Source organism: Carassius auratus, unplaced genomic scaffold (genome assembly GCF_003368295.1).
Source record: "Carassius auratus strain Wakin unplaced genomic scaffold, ASM336829v1 scaf_tig00217971, whole genome shotgun sequence".
NCBI lineage: Eukaryota > Metazoa > Chordata > Actinopteri > Cypriniformes > Cyprinidae > Carassius > Carassius auratus.
Window position 1 is genome coordinate 12,222 of NW_020529332.1, and position 6,624 is coordinate 18,845.

General features: G+C 36.0%; 1 long non-coding RNA gene across 1 annotated transcript; it reads left to right on the plus strand.

The window, feature by feature from the left end:
* Positions 1–1,531: 1,531 nt before the first annotated feature.
* On the plus strand, positions 1,532–5,495 carry LOC113104266 (uncharacterized). Its single transcript, XR_003292003.1, has 5 exons — positions 1,532–1,701; positions 4,094–4,131; positions 4,284–4,322; positions 5,275–5,324; positions 5,423–5,495. It is a non-coding gene; the product is annotated as an uncharacterized LOC113104266 (long non-coding RNA).
* The last annotated feature ends 1,129 nt before the right edge of the window (positions 5,496–6,624 follow it).

Below are 6,624 nucleotides of genomic sequence, written 5' to 3' on the forward strand. Positions count from 1 at the left end.
ACCCTAGCAACCGCCCCAATTACCCTAGCAACCACCCTGGGTACCTTAGCAACGGCCCTAGCAACCATCATGGAGACCCTAGCAACCGCCCTAGCAACCACCCCAGGTACCCTAGCAACCGCATAGCAACACCCTAGCAACCACCCTGATTACCCTAGCAACCACCCTGAGTACCTTAGCAACGGCCCTAGCAACCATCATGGGGACCCTAGCAACCACCCCGGGTACCCTAGCAACCACATAGCAACACCCTAGCAACCACCCCGGGTACCCTAGCAACCATGCTGGGTACCCTAGCAACGGCCCTAGCAACCATCATAGGGACCCTAGTAACCACCCCGGGTACCCTAGCAACCACATAGCAACACCCTAGTAACCGCCCCAATTACCCTAGCAACCACCCTGGGTACCCTAGCAACGGCCCTAGCAACCATCATGGGTACCCTAGCAACGGCCCTAGCAACCATCATGGGTACCCTAGCAACCACCCTAGCAACCACCCCGGGTACCCTAGCAACCACATAGCAACACCTTAGCAACCACCTCGATTACCCTAGCAACCACTCTGGGTACCCTAGCAACGGCCCTAACAACAATCCTGGGTACTGCCCTAATAACCACCCTGAGTACCTCAGCAACAACATAGCATGTTCTACAGTATGCTAAAAACACCACAGTAACCATTTATGGTAACTAGCAAGTACCTAGCAACATCCTATAAACCTACTAAAACACCATTGCAACCACCCACAGCACAGGCAGCACAATATCAACCACCAATAATGACTAGCAACCACCAGAACACAATCAAAACCACCTATCAGCACCATAGTAACCACCTAGCAATCACTGCGAACAACTTAGCAACTGCCTAACAGTCACACAGAGTACTCTAGCAACAACAGGGTAACCGTTCAGCAACTACCCAGATTACACTAGCTACTGACTAGGAACACACTAGCAAAAAGCTACCGAAACACTTATAAGCAATGATACAACATATTCTCCAGCATCACTGAGCAGCTTGTGTGGCAGTGGGGAGAAGGATGGAAGCTAAACAAGACAATAATGTTTATTAGCAACGTTATGGAACAGTACACAAATGAAATTTGCTTATTGATTATGATGAGGACATGATGGGGTTAAATTAAGTGTCCTTCTTAGTTATGTGTATATATATATTATATTGTATGGGTGTATCATTGCATTGCATATGTATATCATTATATTACATCAAGGTATATCCATCCAAACATATTCCTTGGCTTTGTCTCCATTAGAGGTGGTAATTTAATATTTAAACACAAAGTTAATCACTAAATTCATTACATAATGTTTCTTTCTCTGTATTTTAAAGGCTATAACAATTTGAAAGTATTGATTTTAAAGTGCTCATTATTAAAGAATGTTATTATATGACCCATGGTGATCTTAAAAACAAAGACAGAAATATTTGAATTTAACTGTGTTTAACTTTTCGATATGTGGGACCTTTATTGTTTATTTTTAATAATAAGGCTTGATGCACACATAAAAAAAAAAAAATCCACTGTCTCCATGGACTCTCTCTTCTATATATGGATAGAAAAGAAACGCTGCATGGCTATTGGCTGTGCAGCTGAAGTTCGCGTTGTTGATTGGCTGAGTAATACTGCGCTAGAGCAAGACCAGCCTCGACGATGTTCCAGAAATCTCCCTGAGGTGAGTACGGATGGTTTGCTTTTCTAACGTCTGCCTTTAATAACGAATTTTAAGAAATAAAATATGTTGCCAAAGTGCTGTATACTATTTTTGCCTGAAATTTGTTTATGCATCAGCTAATTCTGAATATTAGTGCAATATTGCCTGAGCAAGAGTGCTTTTTAAAGGTATTTTAGCAGAGGTTAGTCATTGATGTTAGGCCGCTGGAGATCGATGTTATTTTTTCCTGTTTGAAAGTGCCTTTGGGACAGTATTTCCTAATATTCACCGCCTATTTAAGAAATAAATTAGTTTGAGGTGACTGTGAGGCATTAGACATTTGTGAGGCCTGAATGCTGCGTGTTGGGTGTCATTAAAGCACGTATTTTTTGCTGTTCCATATACGTCTGTAAGTGGTTTTTCATATATCCACGAGGTAATAATAGGCAGAGCTCTGAAACTACACACAGACCGCCGTGTCTGACACGCTAGTGGTGGCGAATCGGCTCAGATTCACACACGGAGTCCGTGTGAGGTACATATTAACGGAACTTATCCGTTTCCTCTCGGTAGCGGGGTGCGGCCGGCTTCCCGCTTTGATCTTAAATGAGCGCGAAATAGTTTCTAAATCATTTCGAAATTAAAAAGGCCGCTGGTTTCCTGCTTGAATGTGCCTTTAGAACAGTAATTCATAGTATTAACCGTGTATTTAAGAATGACTTTTGTTTGAGATTAATGTGAGGCATTATAAATCTGTGCGGTCTGATTAATTCTGCGTGTTGGGGGTGATTAATGCAAGTATTTTCTGCTGTTCAATAAACGTCTATATAGTGGTCTTTCACTGAACCACGAAATAAAAATAGACAGCGCTCTGAAACTACACACAGACCGCAGTGTCTGACACGATAGTGACGGCGAATCGGCTCAGATTCACACACGGAGTCCGTGTGAGGTAACGTAGATATTAACGGGACTTATCCGTCTTTGTCTCGCTCTTGGGCGCGGCCGGCGGCGGCTTCCCGTTTTGATCGTAAATGAGGGCGAAATCTGCTCTTTTTTTTTTTTTTTGGACACAGAAAATGTTGTTGAGTTACAGTTTAGATGCCGTTTCAGCTAAACTTTTATGTACTTTTTTCATAATTTATGATTGGAATATAATTACAGTACTTTATAAAGGTAATGTTTAATGGTTCTAAGTCAGCAGGTTGAAGTGAGAATTAAAATTTGGATCGTGGACGATTTGTGCTAACAGTTTACTTATCCATGCATTTATCTTAAGTAATGAATGGGTCAGGGAGGAGAGACGGTGTTTAAAGCTTTACTACAATCTGTTCATGTGCACCGAATGCAGAGGAAGAGCAAGCTGAAGTTGTTCGTTGTTTGTCTGTGACCAGTGCTCCATTCACTTGATGAGAAACAGTTAAAACAGTGGTATTGTAAGATATCTTTTCAATTTAAAATATCTGTGTCCTTTCTTAACATAATTTATATAAAGATTATATATCAGAAGTTAATTATATAATGTAATGATTACGAATAAACTTATTATCAGTGTTGAAAAAGGTCGTGCTGCTTATTATTGTGTGAAATGTTTTTTTTTTGATAATCTGTTTTGCATTTTTACATTTTGTAATGAACTAATGCATTTTTTTCAGCATTCTTTGAAAATAAAGTAAAAAAATAAAAATCAAGTCCAAAATCTTTGTTAAATACTTCACTTTTGATCAGTTCATGTCTGCTTAGTAAAAGTATTAACAAAATTATTAAACCCAAACATAATAGTTAAAATTCAGTTTCCACAAAAATATGAAGCAGCACAACTGTTTTCAACATTGATGATAACATGACACAGAAAAATGGAGTTAACTATTATAATTCAGTTTGCCATCACCAAAATAAATTAAATGTAAAAATATAATACAAATAAAAAGTAAATTTTAAGCTGTAATAATAATTGACAATATCACAGTTTTTACTGAATTTATCAGCTTTGGAGAGTATAAAAGTATTTTGAAAATAAATAAATGGAATTAAAATCTTTTTAGCTTTCATCATCTAATTTTTTACATTTTTTGTAGTTGCAAAATGTAATTTTCCTCTGTTTTGTGTTGATATGGTTGACATCCATGCATCTCTGATCTAATGTGTTTTATGTGTCCCGATGTATTTGTCATATGCCTATTAACATCTGTTTTTGTAGATATATTTAAACGTTTACCATAAACATATATTTGGACATAGACCGCATATTCAATGTTTATATTAAGAATACAATTTGATTTTTTTTTTCTGGTTTAAGTCATAAGAGGTATATTGAAAGTCAGAGATCTGTGTTTTGTTATCAACTGTCCCAGTTCTGTGCTGTCAAGCATTAATTTATTCTTTTTTTGTTGTTCATTTTTTCTTTGTTTAGATTGATCATTGAGCTTTAACTCCTGAGCAATTCCTGAGGTTTGTTTGCATTTTTTGGTTAATGTACATTCAAATGTGCAGTATGCAGGAATTAGAAAATGTGAAATCTTGTAAATCAGAGACGTTGTAGTTTATGGGGTTGACAGATTTTAAGTTAAGTCTGACATTTTATTTCTATTTTAAAATTACAGCATTACGAGCACTACAAACTCTCCACTGCACAATATCCAGTAAGTATATTTATTTATTAAATGGATAAAATATAAACAGATGACAAAGAAATATTAATGAGATATTACTGATTCATTGATGCACCATAGCGCTTCAGAACCTGTGACTAGCATGTGGAGTTTCGTGAAATTCACTGGGGAATGTTGTAGGCCTCAATGATTTTCCTTGCTTGTACATTTCACATAAAGTCAATGAGAGAGTGATGAAATGATATTCATTTGCTGGGGGAACCATTCCTTTTAAGTTGCTGTAAGTTATAGATAAACAGTTTTTTGTTCCTTAAAGATAGAACCAGTTTATTTTATAGCCATGGTCTGCATTCGAAGTTGCATACTCTCTGATATTTCATATGAATAAGTAATAATTTTGCAATAAAAAATAGTCTAATATGTGTGGTATGAATGTAGATGTACTATATTTGTCATGTTATCACTGTCATGTAAGCTACAGCATCAGTTACAATGTAATTCACAATTTTGCTTCTGTGGGCTCATGGGGTAGACTAAACTAAAGAATATCAGTAGAAGTGGTAGGTCATCCAGGTACTTTTCACCCTACTATATAGTAGAAAAGTATGTAAGTTCTGATAATTCCCTAAACTTTTCAAACCAGGTAAAAAACATCACTTGTTGAACATCCAATCAGAAAAAAATGCTCTCTGCCTGTCATTTATTTAGATTCTGTCATACTGTTTGACAGTCAGTATATTATATTGACAATATATTATATTTTGCTACTTTTGTGTTTTACTACACTGAGGAACCTGTTTGGCCAATCAATTACTTTAGCTTTAGGTTTAGAATATAATACATTTTGATTGAAAATCTGACTGTATTTAAAAAATATATATATATAAATGCGTACGACAGTAAGTCCTGTCCGATGTATATATTGGTCTTATTTCACATACATAGGCTATCTTTAATTGTGTGTTTGTTTGTTGTTTTGCAGACCATCTATTCAGAGCACAACCTGTATTTTTCACTGCAGTTGAACGCCTGGTTAGTGTGCATAAATGCCTGAATGATGCTGTCTTTTTCTTTTCAATATTATTATCATTATAGTGGTCTAATATGTTGAAATTTTTTTTTTTTTTCAGGTTTTGGATTTTCTCAAAGTAGCAGTTGTTCTGTATTGTTCTCACCCCTCCCCCACCCCACCCTACCCCCACCACAAAAAAAAAAACAAAAAAAAAAAACATTATTTTCAATACTAAGTTGATCATTGTGTTCAATTACTACTGTTCTTTTAAAGTTCAGTCCTTTTAATTCTAGGTTAATAATTTGTTTAATATTCTATTTTTTTTCTTTGTATAAAAAGTGTTTCCATTAATATTAGATTCATAATTTGTTTTATCTGCTACTGTTCTTTTTATTGAAAAAGTTTATTACAGTAGCTGTATTTGTAAGTTGTTGTTTTTTCTTGTCAATTAACTTGTTTTTTTCTTGAGAATACTTTGCAGGTTGCATCGCTTCAGCATTTCGTGACGTAAGTGACTGATGATATCTTATAAAAACTGCTTATTGAATACAGTACTTTTTGACTAGCGCTAAAAACCATTTTACAGTCATTTTAATCAGATTTGTTCAAACCCATAATGAAGAAAATGTGACGGTTGTTTTGCTAAAACACTTACTTAAGAGACAATGTGAAATCATCTGCTTATAATTATAATTATTATTATTTATTATTATTATTATTCAAAAAACAATCAGAACAGATGATCAAGACGTTAAACTTGTATTATTTAATCCCGTTAAGCTAAAAAAGGTTGAGTGTTATGATCATAAAATTGTCAAAGGTTGTAATTTAAATAAATTAAACTATTCTAATGTGAATACAGAAAAAGCATCACATTTACAAAATTTCCGTGTCTGTATATGCATGTGGAGTTGTAGAATTCCCAACTCTTTGAGCAAGTTATTTCTCTCTAATTAATGGGCTTATCAGATGCGTCATGGATTATTTGATATTATGTCTTTGGTCTGTTTTCTCATACTTTGTCTTGATCTTTTGAAGGATGCCTCGGAAAGGAAGGAGATCCCGGGCTCAAAAAAGTTCGTTGGACAAAGTTAGACCTGACAGGACAGACGAGCGTCAATAAAGGAGTTGCTCAGGTTTCTGATGGACAGCAGTACGAAGATGGCAACTACACATCTAGAGTTATATTCCGTGCAGGCGTCTCACTGCCAGAGTGATGCAAGGTATGATGTTTTCTCACGAAACACTCAGTGCACATGTGTAGCGCTGACATTCCTTGCGTACCACAGTGAGGGAACTTCTTTCGAACAGCCTGATCTT